This window comes from Gadus macrocephalus, chromosome 21 (assembly GCF_031168955.1).
Source record: "Gadus macrocephalus chromosome 21, ASM3116895v1".
Lineage (NCBI taxonomy): Eukaryota > Metazoa > Chordata > Actinopteri > Gadiformes > Gadidae > Gadus > Gadus macrocephalus.
In genome coordinates this window covers 15,819,988-15,838,431 of record NC_082402.1, presented here as the reverse complement: position 1 = coordinate 15,838,431, position 18,444 = coordinate 15,819,988, and positions in this window count along the sequence as shown.

The window sequence follows — 18,444 nt, the reverse complement described above, 5'->3', positions numbered from 1 at the left end:
AACTTGTCATGTTATCTGAGGTCAGTCAATTAAATCAATTGAGACTATTTAAATAATTTGATTTCTGTGTGTTTGAGTTGACAAGCGCAATTTTATAAGGTCCAAGCTGTTTTGGAGCATGATTCCAGGCCGTCTGTCAAATGTTAGGAGTAGTTGATCACTCAGAAGGAGCTTTCAGCTCTTCATATCCCACCCTCTGCCTCTGTTGATGTTTGGGATTGTGAGCTAGGAGAGATCTGCTGTGCCAGATGATGTCGCCAGAACAACCCCTCGGAGATGCCACCTTTACACGATGCCTGCAGGTAGCCTTCTCATGGAACATCGAAAGGAAGAAGTGGATTCACTTTGTTTTGTTTGATTGATACGTTTGTCTTCTTGTTGCAAAACAAAACCTTTTTCTACAATGTATACATATACTATGTGCTTCACCTTGGTTTTCATGGTGCATATAGCGTCCTTTAAAAAATTATCCAAGAGACAAAACAAGATCTGCCTTTGATCTTTAAGTGCATAAACAACTTAGCTATACTGCACCATGCAATAAACATAAAAACATACAAGCTAAAACCATTTAAATAAGGGGACTGTTTAAGTGTTTGGGCCCTGCCTTGATGATGGTATGTCTAAATGTAGCTATTCTTTTCCTCTATAAAAGGCTGGGTGTGCCAACAACATTTATCCCTATTTTCTCATGAAACCTTGCTCAGAATAGAGCTGCTTATCAATCATGCTCCACAAATTAACATTATCAATCTAGTTCCCTCCAGGTTTTGCCTCATATTCTAACACAGACACACACACACTCACTCACTCACTCACACTTTAGCAAATAGTCTTCTGATGCTGTGGTTATTCAATGCATCTGGTAAAGCAGTGAGCAGCAGTGTGCAGATTCCATGCTGTGTTCCTAACTGTCCACATTATGGCTTGGAAACATCTCATAGTCCTTGAGATGTGTGTGCTTAACCCTGTTAATCGATGTTTTGATGAGAAGTATGATTTGACAAAGAGGAAATTTCATACCAGCTCACAAGAATTTAACGATTGTATTACCAATTTATTTTTGTTCTTGTGTCTACAAACCATTTCTCGGTTAACATTGGCTTGTGTTTCGGAAGCTCAGTAAAACTTGGTATTTGTAATTTTCATACTTTCTGACAATTTTGTTCCCGTTGTCGTCTGTCGTCTTTCTGTCGGTTGGTTATATGGAAAGTATTTGAATATGTGAGTCCGCCGGTTGAGTCTGTAGTTTGACAGTTGAGATTCTGTGTCGTCCAATAAGGACAAATCAGATCTTGTACATATTCTGAACTCTGGCCGTAAGATCTAGTAACAACAAGACTTCTGTTGTCTCTTCAGGCCAGCTAAACAGTACAGAGCCCAATGTACGTCTGTCTTGGAGCCTCTTGCCCACCTGCTGCTCAGTCCCTCGTCCTTCACTGCCAAGCACTTTCTCCAAATTAAGTTTCCACAAATTGTAATTTGTATTCAATGAAACACTCCTTTGCGACAGGCCCGAGAACCAGTTTGAAATATCAGAATCTGAATTACTTTTATTACATCTTATTGTACAACTACACAAGAGTAAAATTCTTAGGCTTGGTTCCTCAACAGCCACATAGCAGCAGCAATACAATATAAAGCAGATAAAGATAAGTAGAAAATGTAAATAAATAGCCGTAGCATTGTAGCCTTTTGAACATCCAAGTGCAGAGAGTTGATCACAACCAGCTCGTGGCGTTTTTACACAATTCCTGCATCTGGTTTCTCAACATACTTTTTCTCGTATGGATACAAAACTTCAGCTGAAGAGAATTTACATAGCTGCAATTTCTGATTATCTGCAACCTGCATGTTTCAACATCAGTTATATTCAACTATTTGCTCTTAAAAGCAATTGAATGCTCTTCTAGAAGCACCATTGGTAATCAGGTTTGTGGGATATCTTAATACTTATATGCTTATAATACTTATAAAAAAAAAAAAACATATGCTTGGAAAACCTCAGCTTCAGTTTTGTGTTAGCCTTACTCTCTCAGTTGTGTTCTCTGATATTACTGCTGCTACACTGATTCTGTTGTAGTCTGCAAATTTAAATAAGAGGACACGGACAAACACTTTTTAGGAATTTCATGGTATCTCCCATTCAAAGCCATGAAAGTCATGAGGGGGAACCAAAGTGTGTTGGAGTCTCACTGAGGGGACCTCACTGAGGGGACCTCACTGAGGCGACCTGCCTTTACATCCACCAGGCTGTAAACGCTGATTGTGAGATAATTGTTGGTACTGCTGCGCCTTAATCGTCAGCTCTGGACTGGTTTTGTTTAATTGTGAGTCACTTGTACTTGAAAATGGGTTTGAATTAAGAAGCAAGTCTATGAATAGGATATATTGTGCAGTTACAGTTTTTTCCTATCGTTTTCGGTCATGTACCCATACTATGGTCACTTTTCCCTATCACTTAACACAGTGGGCTTTAAAGACACACACCTCTGCATATCTGTTAACCTTTGGTGCAAAATGCACTACAACAACCACACCACAAACAATGCTGCCATAACTTAACACATGCTTCCTCTCAGAACACTATGACCTAAAAAACACTAACATCTTGAAGCATTGCCAATTGCATATATAAAATGTTGCTGTGTCCTCCAGTTTGGCATAGATTTCCTGTAGTGTTGCATTGAAAAAAAGAGAAAAAACACAGACAAACACTTCTTTGGACTACAGTAATAAAGTTTGTAATATTACAGTATGACAATCCAAGCCAAGTATCTGCTGACAGTGTTCATATGTCGGTTTACCTCCCACAAAAGATGTCACAATTGAGTGTGGTAAATGTACTGTAATTGTAAATACAGTAAATACTGTAAGTGTTTTATGAGAAACTGAGAATAACAATTTTCAGTTTTTGTAATGCAAATTACATACAGTAAGTACGTAATATATGATCCAGAAACAAATCACAAACACATCAGTCAGAATGCTGTAAATACTGTATAGTACCTGTTAGTTTGTGTGAAAACCCTCACGATTGATGCCACCGTTGATCTTGGCAAGTTCGGCTGAACCCTCAGACCAGCTTCCCTCATGGACAGACCATGATTGATTACATGGTCGATGACAGTTGCTCTGATTTCATCAGATACAACTGTCCTTGCTGCTGCTGCTCCTCTCCCTCTCCCTCTTCCTCTACCTCTCCCTCTTCCTCTACCTCTTCCTCTTCCTCTACCTCTTCCTCTTCCTCCTACTCCACCTTCACCTCCACCTCCACCTCCACCTCCACCTTCACCTTCACCTCCACCTCTTCCTCTTCCTCTACCTCTTCCTCTTCCTCCTACTCCACCTTCACCTCCACCTCCACCTTCACCTCCACCTTCACCTCCACCTCTTCCTCTTCCTCTTCCTCTACCTCTACCTCTTCCTCTTCCTCCTACTCCACCTTCACCTTCACCTCCACCTCTTCCTCTTCCTCTGCCTCTGCCTCTTGCTCTTGCTCTTGCTGCATCCATTTTCCTATACCAACTACGTAAAGAAGTCCAAAGCAAATGCCAAAGAAGGCCCTTTTTCAACGAGGCACAAATTACGTAAATTATGTAAAACACCTGAGTAGGTCTTTAGCTGAGTAGGTCTTTAGCTGAAATGACCACCAGGTGTTTTGCATTGCAAAACTTATCCTCTGTGTTTTGTACAGATCATTGTATGTAGTGTTGCTTTTACGTAAAAAAAGTAATTCCATGCCAATTCACCAAGAACTATGGTGCACAGGGGGAAAAAAATCTAAATTACTGTAAAATAAAATAAATAAACTATAAACTAAATATTTTTTCTTATTCAAACATGTAACTTCATTTGTCTGTCCAAATGCAGCATCTTTCCATCTACAGTGATCTAAATTACTGATAAGTTAGGTTTTGAACAGAAAGTTCACTGTTTTGAACAGAGTATCTAAACATTGGTAAAATATGCTGTAGTTCCACAGCGTTTTGCCGGTAGTGAACATTGACTGGGGCAGGTATCCATGAAATTTGGAAGAAGGCGTCATTGCCAGCATTTGTATCTTAGCATAGGGGCAAGTAACCACAGTTTGGTTCACATGGTCTACTGGTATGCTCACTGTGTGAAGTGTTTAGGGAATGTGAACATGGTTTAGGTAAATTGCCTAAAACGATAGGAAAAAACTGTAAAAGGAAAGGGTGTGTGTGTGTGTGTGTGTGTGTGTGTGTGTGTGTGTGTGTGTGTGTGCAAATTCCATGTACACTGATGCTGAATCTATATGTGGCATGAGTGTGTGCATTTGTTTGTGCTATTTTTTCTACAATCCATTCCCGTTGCTCTCTCCCCATTCTTTTCTATTTCCTGGAGCTTGCTTCTTCCTTTCTTTCTCTGTATTCCTCATCTTGGCAATTAGACCTCTTGGAACGAGGAGACAGCTCTCCCATTGGATTTAATCAAGAGAACGCAGGAGAAAGGAGAGGTGCTTTGTCTTGTGCCAAAGTTTCTCCCGGCAAAAAAACCGACAGAGTCCTCCTCTCTGCTGTATGGTGAGAGTCTGACCCGTGGACAGACCCTGCTGGTTGGCCAGGCCCAGCAGGATGTCAGGCCCAGCCGCTGTAGAGGGTGCTGGGGGACGGGGGGTTGAGGCTATTGAGGACGCCCTTAGACAGGATATGGTACTGCCAAGAGTGTGCTACTGCCATGGGCTGTGGAATTGTTCTTTCCTGTCTCCCCAAGTGTGTACGACGTGTAGATGTGTGTCTGTCTGTGTGGGTGATTGTGTATGTGTGTGAGGATAAATGTGTGTGTATAAACGGGAAATGAAAGTTTTCAGAATTATAGTATTTTAACAGGCTAGCAGCCAGAGGTTGTAAAGCACAAAAAAAATGGTCTTGAAATATTCTTTATTTTTTCTCAAGCGAGGTTTGCACGCAGTTCATCATCGTCTTCCTTTTTGACATCAACTCCACAACGTCTACTTGTAACTCCTATTTTAAAAACAATAGCTTCTCCTGAGGGGTCGCACCGTTTCAAGATCCACTTTCAGTTTGAGTTGCAGTTATGCTTTGCAGTGCATGTTACCGTACAACCTTGAGTTCATCTGACCATTTCTAAGGGCTGATGGGGAGAAAGGGAGGGAGGAAGGGAGTGTGTTCTCTGGATTCTCAGGGGGAGTGGGATGTAGGAGGCTGAGAATGCACTATGATACGACCCCTGGATTTTTACTGAGCTGGAGGATTCCTTCAGTAAAAAGGGTTATCTGAGTCACAATTATTTCCACCAAAGGAGCGATTATCCTCGCTTCAGAGGGTAACGGCAGCTCCAGACTGCCAAAGTTGGAGTTGGGAAAAGTAAACCTGATTTAATTATATTAGAGCAGATGTAACTATTTAAGAGTGAAGGGCACTTAAGGGTACAAACTTTTTCTTTCTGAATGGGAGATCCGTTCTAATTCCTTTCTAGTTCGTAGAATTTTTGTTCGAGTTATTATAGACTTGTTCATATTGTTTGAGAGCAAATACAGCAGAGTGTAGGAGGAGGAATTTAACGCTTCTAGTGTGATGAAGTGAAAGGCCCAATATGATGTTTTATTATTACAGGGGCCCTTAATCCCTCAGTGAAAATTTGCAGATATACCATAATATTTCATAATTATTATCAATAATAATAAATGTCTTCAAAACTACAATACATCTATTCACATACACATTAACTAACTTAATTAAGATTTGCATCTTTTTGGACCATGTTCAATAAGTTGTGTAGTTCAAACCACCACCTGTTGAAAAGGTAGAATTTCGGTCTCGCAGGCTTCTAAGTGTTTGTGTGTTTGTGTGTATGTGTGTGGGAGTAAGAAATCATACATCATCCCTTTTACAAAATATCTCTAAATCTCTTCCCAACACCAGGCAGTTGTTTAGCCTTGTTATCTGGCTAAAGCCCAACATGTTTGTGGCCAGCAGAACATGATACTTCCTCCAATGTCTAGTAATCAGTGGCTGGACTGAGGGACCACCTCTGTGCTGAACACCAGGTGGATGGCTTGAATCCAACAGACTGAAGCTGCCGGCTCATCAGACTGAAGCTGTAGGCACGATTACCATAGTTGTAAAGAGAGGGAGAGCAGAAAAGCGAGTGAGATTTGTTGCATTCACTCGCCTGTGATTGACAGGCAAGATGGATTCCCTGAGCTGATCAGGGCAGAGATGCCCTGATTGGTCAGCAATGAGCCGTGAGTGGTCTACAACAGAGATAAGTTCATAGGGGGACTGAAAGTGCTGTCAACTCAAAAGAAATATTCTCACAGCACATTACACTCACTGATGGCTGAGCGTTTGCGATTGCAAGATATATTGAATTCAATTTAAAATGTAGCTCTTAAAGGTGACCATATTATACCACCAGGTGTGAGTGTGATTAGCCGTTACAAGCCATTTACAAAATCTGCCTCATCTGACATCACAAGTTGACGTGTCCTGTGTCCACCTAGATGTATGATGGATAGATGAGCAACGTTTGCTACATTCCATTGGGTGTGCTGTAGACTGATCTATCCAGCACACATCTAGGTGGACACGCCCACTTGTGATGTCAGAAGAAGCTGATTGTCAAAACGGCTTGTAACGGCTAATCACACTCACACCTGGTAGTATAATATGTCACCTTTAAATCTCCCCCCTTCCAACTGTGTGACTCTGATCTATAGTGTTATGTGGTAGGTGCTAGTTTGTAATCCCTGGAAAAAAAAATTGGTCTTGTCATTACTTTACCTTTGAGTGACAGTGGATCATGATTAGCCCAGAGAGAGCCTCATCGCTTTTTAAGAACATGTATATTCTGCGTCGTGTCACGGTTCAAGTAATGCCCTCTTACGTAACGCCTTCAAAATGATCATCCAATGTTCTGATGCAAATATTTTATAGTTGAATCACCCTCTTGAAATAACCCAATAATACATTGGTTGTTGTAAATGTTTCTCCTACTAAACCTAACAAATGTATTTTGTTCATCATCTATTAGCACAACCTAAAGACAAATAGTTTGGGCATATCCTGCAATCTCTTTCCCAATCAATGTCTTCCTGATGTCCTGGTAGCAGCTGGGAAACAGCCTGTCAGAGCTGATCAGTGAGGGGGGAAACATCCAGACCCTGCTCATGGCCAGGGCAGTAAAAGCAGGCAGCACGACGGCATAATGTAAGCCAAGGTTGCTGCCCAGTTTTCATATAGGCTACCGTTATTCCTGGGGTCCCCGTTCCCTTACATCTGCTCCTGGGTGAGTTCAGCTTCAACTCTCCTTCCCCCCTGACAGAGATTTGGCCCCTGTGGTGAATATGAGCATCATACAACATTATGCTGACTCAAATAGGATTGAACAAATGTTTAAGAAATCTCTGGAATAGGTTCCATACAATGAAGGCAAGATGGAATGTTTTTTACTCAGGGACAGCCTGGATTTGTTTTTGTCTGAATGTTTGCATACCCATGGAATTCCTGTAAGAACCTCAAACATTACACACAACACAGTTTCCCTTATTAACTTTTTTGGAATTATGAAATAACACAAGCTCAGATCAAATCTCAATAACTCAAATAAAATGAGTTCCCATAACTTCTCTTATTCTGGATTACAAACATCTGCAATGCAGCAGAACACAAATAGGTTTTCATCCTGAACACAAACCAAAACTGACAGACTTTGTGAAACTCATTCCAGTACACTGAAATCCAGAGAGAGGGAGAGAGGTGGATATTTTTCATTCTGAACATTGGATCACGAATAAAACGACATGTCTACCTGAGGTGGAAAGGAAAGCTCCCTCCTCTGTGTCTTTCCATGCTTCACCTGAACTAAGTCAGTTTGATAACATACTTGGCTCTACTCTCTCTAGGAGCCGCAGCACATGTCTGTTCACGGTGATCTCATCGCATGGAATTCTCCTCATAGCCCCTAGGGAGCATGGTGCTTTCATCTGAGGCGTGTGCACGCGCCCTGAGACGTGTGCAGGAGGTCTGAGGCGTGTGCATGAGTCCTGAGGCGTGTGCACGAGACCTGAGGCCTGTGCACAAGACCTGTGTGCACGAAGCCCTAGGTGTGTGCACGAGACCTGCCTCACGTGCACTGTGGACTGAAGCAGGGGTTATCCCCAGGGCTGTGTTTATTGTTATGACCGTTGGCTGTCTTCTTGGGACTCTGTTTTTCTTTTGATTGTTGCTAATGTCTGACATATTTCCTCTGAAACGTTTATCGGCTTCCTTTGAAAAGTAATCAAACAGACTTCCTCCTCCCTCCAACAGCGCTGTCACATGACGTGTAAGTTGTCCATCGATAACTTTGTATAACCTCAACTTGAAAAGAAGATATCAGGGTTCTCAGTTCTCTATCTAAACTGACTAACTGAATGTGTGAAGGCTCCTTGATGAAGTCATCCAGTCTGCCATACATACCTCAGCGGCCCATCCAAACAAAGCTCTTCAAGCTGCTCTGGAGCACTGGGAGTGATAACCCAGGCTGGAAAGAATGACAACACAGGATATTTTTAAAACCAACCGAAAATCTAAAACAAATGTTCCGTGTTGCTTATATGTGCCTTATTTTTCAACATCTTGTCCAGAGAGTATCAAAGGGGGGTAACAAAGGTATTAGTATCATTACATAGAATAAATACAAATATATCTAAAGATTTATTTGGATGGGATGGTGTCCGGGAGAGGGTGACTCTTGGAAATGAGGAGCTCTTTTCACACGTTTAGCCGTGGTTAGCTCATGGTGAATGTTGTTTAAAATTGGCACACCGCAGTGATGATCGGCCTTCTCAGGTCCTGATGTTGTGGTCTAGACTACATCACCCTGACAACAAACAGCCATTAATTATAAGAAAGGTATTAAAGGAAACGGTTACATAAGTAGTCGTTCCCCAGTTTGTGTGTGTGTGTGTCTGGAGGGGGGGTTGTGTGTGTCTGGGTGATCTGTTTCTGTGATGCGGGGCAGGGGAGGGGTAGGTGGGCATGGCGGTAGTTGATGAGGCAGCAGGTGCTGGATCAATATTGACCCCCGAGGGGTTAAAAGGCCAAGAGTCAGCCAAAATGTTGAAGAGCACACGTTTGAGATGTGAGTGTGTCTGTCTGGCGGAGGCAGTCCTTGTCAGGGGATTTTCTATTGCTTTGGCCATTCCCAGCAACAGATGCAATATTGGCAATCAGTGCAGCAGACGGGAGAGAATAAAAAAAAGATCCTTCGCAGCATTTTTCCTTCTTTCCCGTCTGATTTTATACACAGCCACTCGGTCATAGATATATCATTCCTTTTTGCACAAACTCCTCGACAACATTTCGAGTTCCACATCCACTGCCACCAAATGAGCTGGGTTAACTCTGTCAAACCTGTGGTGAGCCTGTTCATGTTCCTCTTCCTCTTTATTATTGAGCTCTCAGACCCAACAGGATAGTTTAGCCTCTCTGCCGTCTCCTCTCCCGATCAGGACTCTTGGATGCAGTCACAGGTACAAACCAGGCTCTTGTGTGTGTTGTCCCCAAAATAAACCTGTGATGTTTTGTTAGACACTTTATACAACTACACGACCTGTATTCACATCTGCATATTACGAAACCTCTACAATTAGAGGCACAGTGATGAAGATGTCCTGCAATGATACAATCCATCTCTCAGTGTCTCTCTTGCCTTGTATCATTCTGCCCCTTCCCAGTGTGTCTCTGTCGACCAGTGGGTGGTCCATATAACGCTTTGTGACACACATGTATATGACCTCATCCTCTTCTTCCTCACATGGGTTTAACACCCACTACAGACCCCCCCCCCCCCCCCCCTCTACGGCCCCAGGGAGCTGTGCTCTGCCTTGGAGGAGAGCACACATGTCATGAGTCTGCCATTAGGTATTGCAGGTGCCTTCATATTGCACACACATGTCATACACGTGGAAACAATCTGTAGACATACACACACACACACACACACACGCACACACGCACACACGCACACACGTACAGCATTGTTCATTCTGAAGCATCCAAAAAGGTATAACTTGAGCCCTCCTTGTCCCTCTTCCTCTCAGCCTGCTGCTGTCTGTCTATTGGCTGTCCCTCCTTCGTCCTCCTTCGTCCAGCTCCCCATGTGATGGGACTTTTCCATCCTCGTCCGTGCGCAGCCGCAGCCAAGCGGCCGAGCAGAGCGGGACCTAATCCTTCTCGGCATCTTCTGGCTGTTTGGAGGATGTGGCTTTTAATACCGGGTGATTGAGGAAAGTTTCCATGTATGACTCTCCCCCCTTTGGTACAAGATGGCTTCTCAAGATGTGTTGTTGTTGTGTGTTGCCGCTGTTGAGATTTAGGAGGGTGCTGCGGTGGCCAGCAGAGGAGGAGGTGGAGACCGGCACATACTTTCAGTCCCAGGTCTCAGATCCATCCTCCCTAGCATCGTCTGGGTGTGTGGGCGCCGTCCACAGACTCGCTCCTCAGTCGCGTGCGAGTGCGTTTGTTTGCATTCGAGTGCGTGCATGTGTGGATGCGTGTCTGGGTGTGATTTTGTCGGTTGGCGCGTGGGGCGACATGGACATGTGGAAGTGTTTGGGTTTCCGTAAGGGCCCGTAGATCCGTCTGGCCGGGCGGGCCAACCCACCGGATCCCAGCGGTGCCTTCCGAAGGCAATCGTTGCTAACGACATCTATCATGAGCACAAGGACAGCACTGATGTCTCCCCTATGCTGCAACAACACTCACCCATGACTCCAGATGTTTAGTTTTTCTCTCTCTCTGTCTGTCTCTCTGTCTCTCTGTCTCTCTCCCCCCGTCTCGCTCTCACGCCTCTCAAACTCTTTCTGGGACGGTGTTTGTATCAGAGGTCTTCCATTGTGAGCAGACAGGGTCATACGGTCACAGTTAGTGCTCCAAGTATGCTAAGGAAAAACACTGGTCCAAAAATTGGAAATGAGCGTTGAATCATTTTAATACAGGACTAATGCTCGTTTGTTTCCTCTCTCTTTGATATCTCTAACCTTATATTTTGACTATTTTATGTGAAAAACTGTACATCGTGTGAAATACTATCATCTAATCATGGGTACCAAATGTGTCTTTGCTAGTTCACCTAAAGAGGAGGAATGATGATGATGTACAGCGATTGCAGAGCCATCATCACAGAGTAAATATCTGGGAGAAAATGTTCAAACCAGTTGGAGGAGTGGAAACCTCCCAGCTGCGGCGAATCCTATAGCACCTGGTTTTTCAAAGCAGGTTCAAACAAACACTAATAAGGACTCCAAACAGCTCCCTGAGCCAGGCTTGGTCACGGTTGATTTGGTTGAGAGAGCCCAGGAACATCGAGACACACACTTAACCCACAGCCCCCCAAGGCATATAGCTCTGAATTCCAGTGCAACAACGCAAAGATTCCACCTTCCCTGTAACACATGGCACGGAGAAAAGAGTCAGCCCATGTCAGCCTGGTCTGCCGGTTTCAGGGAGGGAGGGAGGGAGGGAGGGAGGGGAAGGAGGGAGGGAGGGAGCAATTAAAGGAAATAGAGGCAACCTAACACTTTCCATTCTATGACCTCTTGCAGAGAATGACGAGTGTGTCTGCAAAATGCAACTGCTTGTCAAACCCTGTTATTTTTGTGGCATGGAGGGGAATTGGGAAAGGGGGATGAGAAGGAGGTGGGGCAGGGGGGTCGTGCTTCATTGCCAGGGGAGAAAGGACCCCCTTTAATTGCTGCAGGAGAGCTGTCCCGTCACAGCTTTCACGGGGCACCCTTTTCTTGGGGCGCACTTCTTCTGTAAGCTAGCCTGCCATATTTACTTTGCGTCACCTCCGCTCGGAACAACGAAAACAGGGAGCGCTTGATGTCTCACCTTCACTTCCAAGAAACGATGGCAGCGCACCCCCCCCGACCCCCGATGCACCGGGCCCATTAGCGGAGGAGATGAACAGTCTCCTCTTGTCCCTGAGAGGCTGGGTATTCACATAGAGCTCTGTGTTGGTGCAGACCTTTGTTTGACTGTGTTGTATTACAAGGCCTGGGCGGTCACTCTCAGCCCAATCACAGGCCCCCCCCGGGACTCAGGGTATGCGGACGGGAGTCAGGAAACGCCAGGGAAAGAGGAGTAGCTTCTGGAGTTCAGTGCAGATTCCTGAGAGGAATTCCCCTTCAACAGCGAGGGAATAAACTATGAAGCCTAAACATCCCTGGCATCTAATGCCAAGGTGCCTCTGAGCAAGGCAGGATTATTTTTTCTGTCAGGTTGCAGATCATTGTAGACGTGCGTGTGTGTGTGTGTGTGTGTGTGTGTGTGTGTGTGTGTGTGTGTGTGTGTGTGTGTGTGTGTGTGCTGCCTTTCATCAGTTTAACACAATTGAATCAAAGCTACACTGTTTATTGCCTTGACTGATTGGTTGGAAATAACATCACTCTAATGCCATCACTCATCACAAAAAAGGCAAAGCAATGTTGGAAAGGCAGAGAATGATAGCATCCAATATCGTAGATGTATGCAACTGATGCAGTACTTGCCAACACTTGAAAACCTTTAACTAGCATCATTGTTCATTGGCATACACTTTCCAATGAGGTATTTGTTTGTTATACACAGGTGGAGGACTATTCCCGAGCGAAAGAAGAGGAAAAATGCTTTTTGGCGCAAAACGAGAGGAGTTGTCCTGGAGCTCAGTTGGTTTAATGACCGCCATTCCAGCGCTCTGTAACCAAGCCAGAGGCTGAAACGGCCGCCGCCGCCGGCGAGCGCTGCAGATCCAGTCAACTTCATCAGGAAGGCTTTAGTGACGTTATCAATGGTTTAAAGTCAGAGTCAAGTATTTTTCCAATCCTAGTTGACCTACTCTCAACACAACTCATGACCTTTTCATGGCTAATTATTTGTCACGGAACAGTTGCGTGTCCACCCCAATGAAAACGGAATAGTTGTATTTATTGGCTGTTCCTGATTCAAACAGCCACGCAATAAGGCTGCCCTACATTCAGCCTCTAGATATCACCCCCTGACAGCTGTGAATGGAAAATCCTATTGAATAATGAAAGACACTGGTGCACAGGGTTTAGTTTTGGTCCTTACTGTCCAGGAACATGTGTGTGTGCGTGTAGTGTGCCTTTTCAGTGACACCCCATAGTTACAGCTCGGCTGAATTTGTCGGTTGCCTCATTGGTTTCCCTGCATTTTATGGCTTCTTATAGCTATGGCTGCCCTTTTCTAGTGCGGAGATCAGCCAGACAGACTTACCTTCCCGATGCAGCCAGTTTGTGTGTGTGTGCCAACGCATGACAATGATTAATGGCTCCCATTAAATGATCCTAAACTGTCCCCTCTTGTCATCCTCTGACGCAAAAGACAAATAGCTGAAAAGGAGACTGATCTTTTTATTTCTGTTATTTTTTAACTACAAAGTTAAAGTAAGACCAAGTTCTACAAAGGACGTTTTTCTGTACCTCTTTCTGGTGTTGCACATTTTTCTGCCCATTGATCAACCGCAATGTCTGAAATGTACTTTATGACTTTATTAGATCTGATGATCTGCTGGTGTGTTTTTACCAGTAGATGGAAAAGAGAGAGAGCGGTGACAGATACACTCATAATGCATAGTATGATGAATTTAAGACCAAAAAGCTATTAGATTTGTAATAGCACTGTCATAGTAATTGTTCACACATTAGATTCTTTACATTACAAAGACATTTTGTGTTGCCATTCCATATGCAGGTTGCTTGTTTGTTGAACCCCATGACTCTGCACACATACACACGCACACACAGGAGGAATTTAGAATCATAGGTTTGGATCTAGCAAGGGAAGAACCAGCTAAGCAAGATTGCTGTTCTCTCTCTCTCTCTCTCTCTCTCTCTCTCTCTCTCTCTCTCTCTCTCTCTCTCTCTCTCTCTCTCTCTCTCTCTCTCTCTCTCTCTCTCTCTCTCTCTCTCTCTCTCTCTCTCTCTCTCTCTCTCTCTCTCTCTCTCTCTCTCTCTCTCTCATAATGATGGTAACAATAATAATCACTATTATTATAACATTCAAAATTAGATTTCAATAATGATTTGCTCGACGCAGGTTTGATGTGAAGATAAAGGTGAAGATAAACAGGATAAATGATCTCTTCCAGACCACCTGACCCTATACTGCTCCCCTTCTGCAGCCTTGCAGCCTTACTCACCCACCTTCTCCCTGTCCGGCTCTGTGGAGCTGAGGCTTTGAAGGGGACCTTTCTCCCCCTCAGCCCCCTCAACCCCCTCCCCCCCGCCATCCCTGTCCTCCCCCCTCCCCCCCCGCCCCCCCTGCCCTGTCCTCCCCCCTCCCCCTCACCCCTCCGCCCTGTCCTCCCCCCTCCCCCCGCCCCTCCGCCCTGTCCTCCCCCCTCACCCTCACCCCTCCGCCCTGTCCTCCCCCCTCCCCCCCTGTCCTGTCCTCCCCCCTCCCTCCGCCCCCCCTCCCCCTCGCCCCCCCTGCCCTGTCCTCCCCCCTCCCCCTCCCCTCTTTGCCCCCCCCCCCCCTCACCCCTCCCCCCTGCCCTGTTTTCCCCCCTCCCCCCCTGCCCTGTCCTCCCCCCTCCCCCCCCCCCTCTGCCCTGTCATGGTGGCGGTGGGTGAACACAGTGTGGCCGAGGAGCCCCGCAGAAATCCCGGGTCTGTTCCCACTCAAACCACCTCCATGAAGAAGTGGTTGAAGGGGGGGGACGTCTTCTGTTGTTTTGTTTATGACTCTGGCTTTCAAGCACTTTCAAGCCCCCCCGACCCAGATAAACAGCAGTTACCATGGATACAAGACCTCATCAGACTCCACTGTTTAGTCAGCTTATTTCACACACCGCCTCTCAAAGTGATTCCATGCTTCATATTGTCATCGTTCTCACATGCAGACCTTATGAATCCATCCAGAGAGCGATTGTTCTGTAAAATATGAACACATTTTAGCCGGAAAATAACAAATGACCTTGTGTGTGACAGATGTAATCATCTCCCCCCACCGATAAACTCTTTGATGTAAAATCCAAAGCAACATGTTTCAAGAGCAAAACAACAATCGAGAAAAAATAAAAGGCTAAGCTGTTATTACAACTTCCTGTCTGTTAGACTGACGGGGTGGCGACAGTGACACTCTACAGACATACATTACTCAACAATGGGACATACCGGTACTTCCACATTATATTCACATACTGAATCTCAAGGACTTTATTGTGGAACATATGAATACGGCAGCCTGATGGCAGTAGATGGCTGTCCGGTGACACAATGTGAAAGGTAGTTTCCATCTCAGCTGGTTTTCGTCAAATGTTCCTTTTTTTTTATTTGTCTTCTTTCCAAGCGTTTGAGCTCGACATGACACCGGTGCATTGAGACCAAGGGTAGGCTTATTGATACGAAGGTAGGCACCACTCTGGTGTTTGTGAAAGCATCAATAATCTCTATGTTGAAAAGTAATTAAATAGTAAATAGAGAAACAGATTTCCTCTGTTTTCTTTGTTGCTTTCATTCCCTTACTCTTTCGTACTATCTGGAAGAGGCTCCCACTAAAAGTCATATGCAATATATTTGTTTTAACATGCATCAATCAATCACCCTAACCATTCAGCTTTAATGTCTTCCAGCTTGTGCAGAAAATGACCCACTACGATAAAGAAAACTAAAAAACAACCACTGGGCAATGGTTTGAAGACCGACATTTTTCCGAGGCCACTGAAAAGAGCAGTCTGATCAGGAAGCCTGCACTGAAATACCAGCTCTGTCCTTCTTCTCTCAAATCTACCGGGCAATGAGGTCAAGCCCAGTATACACAGAGCTATGGTGCAGCCGGTAGCATCTTGCATGCATTTTTGATACTGATCTGAAAAGAATAAGCTGGTTTATTTGATAGGATGAAGGCAACGTCCACGTGTGGAAATCCCTGCGAGGCCTGGAGTCAATCAGGCCTCCGTGGCCTTTCGCCCTCCTTTTATAGAAAGCATCAGCTCCCTGCGCTGCTCCCAGACCTTGACTTGAGATCAGTGCATTACAAACTCTTATGGAGACTCTGACAGTGGCTGGAAAAAGCGCTGACGTGATGTGCTCATGCCGGATGGTTTGATCACCATGGACAACAGACTTCCAGAGAGCTGGCCCTGGTGGTTCTGTACAGAGTCAGTTGAAACGGTGAACCACTTCGGACTATTTCAAATAACGAGGTGTGTGTTTGTGTGTGTGTGTGTGTGCATGCACGTTTTCAGCCTCGCGAGGGTTTCAGTATGCTGTGAGGCTGATCTCCAACAATCCTCCCCGGTTACTCTGATCTCAGCCGTTGGCACGGTTTCCGAGCAGATGCGAAACTCACACAATCCACCGTTAAAGTGTCAGTGTTGTGAGTGTGTGGCGGGAACGGCAGATGATATGGGCTCAGTCTTAAGGAGACTAATGACGACTTCACTGAGGTCAGGCTCCCTGCTCTGTCTTGGCGCGAGGCACACACTGAACACCCCGTTTCTTCTGACCCATCTAAAGTCTACATGCTGTTTTAATAGATGACTTGTTCTCACAGTACAATAAGGGCTGTTTTGGTATTTATTGGTCTCAGTACAAACAGTTTAAACATAATTTTGATTTTTATTTTGCAAAAACATAAACGTATAAAGAAAATCTGTAAAAAATAACACACAAGCCACGCACGCACACACGTGGTCATTGTTTTCAGCAGAAAAGTTAATACTCTATGGTCTTTCTGTTGGTTCCATGGTTTGGTTGAGCCAAGCAAATCTCTGCCTTTAGGAATATTGTTAACTTAGTGGTCTACAGCCACACAACCCACTGAGAAATATTGCATGGCCTGGGGAGACAACTGGCCTGATAACGGTTCTGTTTTAAGCCACTAAAAATGCAAACATCCAGGGTGGTCCATTAGCACATCTTTATGAAAATTATCTCTCTCCTCTTCTCGTTTTCCATTCCTCTCCCTCCTCCCCTCCCATCCTCTCTTCTCCTCTATCCTCCCTTTACTGGCACATGAAGAGATTCAATTGAAATCATATCTCTATCTTTTGGGGTCAAACCAGAGTTTCACACGGGTGTGGTGGTGGTGGTGGTGGGGGCGGTGATGGTGGTGATGGTGGTGATGGTGGTGGTGGGGGTGGTACCCACACAAATATGTTGGAACGGTGTGTTGACACAGGGTCCATCATTCCATTAGAGAAATAACATTTCACGTTCTTCTAGAGATCTCAGGGCCCTTTAGATCGCAACTGCCATGGCCCAACTGAGACGAAGCAATTCAACCGCAGGCCAGGCGCTGCAGGTTAGGAGAGGTTGCAGGGCCGACTGCAAAATAACAAAAAGATTCACAGTAGATGACTACAGCCAAATGAGTTGGAGTGGAGTGGCCTGACTAACCCTTTGTTGCGTTCTTTATGAGACTCATTTATCATAAATCTGGACGTCTGTTTCCATCCTCCCATTGTCCTCAGCTCTGTCCCGGTCAGGGCTGCTGGAGCAAGGGGGCGGCAGGGAGACGAGGCCTTTTGCTACGGGTCATTGAGTCATTCTGGGAACTCTTAATAGCTGCGTTTTTTACATTTTCAAAACATTGGTTGATCCAAGATTTGTAGATTAGAAGCCCAACGCAACCCTTAACTGGATCAATGGTGCAGAACTATGGCTAGACATCAAACCAGAACCTGATAATGAACCACTTACCCTTTAATAAAAGCCATGCACATTCAAAATTCTTATATACTATTATAAAATAATGGAGGAAGACTGGAGGCAGTCGGGCGATTGGCACCAACCTCCTAACGTCATGTGTGCTTCACCGTTATGATCCCCTCCTGTGGAGCACAAAAACACTCTGGGGCACCGCAGCCCCCCCCCCCCCTCAAAGAGCCTGATTACCTGGATCCTTGGTCTTATTGACTCAGCCCAGCCTGTCCTATGCCCCCCGCCCCCCCCCGATAACCTGGATGCTAGTTCTTATTGACCCAGCCCCGCCAGTCCTAGTCCTGCTCTGACATAGTTTTTATATGAGCAACAATTTAGCCCTTTCTGTTTCTGGGAAAACATCGATCAATACGAAGCAGGCACCACCCAGAGGGTGTGGGGCTCAGTGAATCCCCTCCCCCTACTCCATTGTATTACACAAGTTATGGAGGTGGCTATGAAGTGAAGGATTTGCAGGACTTATAATATATATACTTAATGTATTAGCGAGCTGCCAATCTGTGTCATCCAGGATGACAAAGAATCCTCTCTCTCTCTCTCCTCTCTTTCTTCACACCTGGGCCCGGTGTATCGTTCCCTTATGTGCTGGCTAAACTCTCCCCTCACTACCCCAGGCAGACTCTCAGGGCTCTCCTCTGTCAACGCCTCGGCTCTCCTCTCGCCTCCCACTTCTCCTGCGGGTGATCCCTGACGTGTCCCGTCGAGGTGGTTGCTATACCAACAACCTTCTGATTCATGGCTCAGGA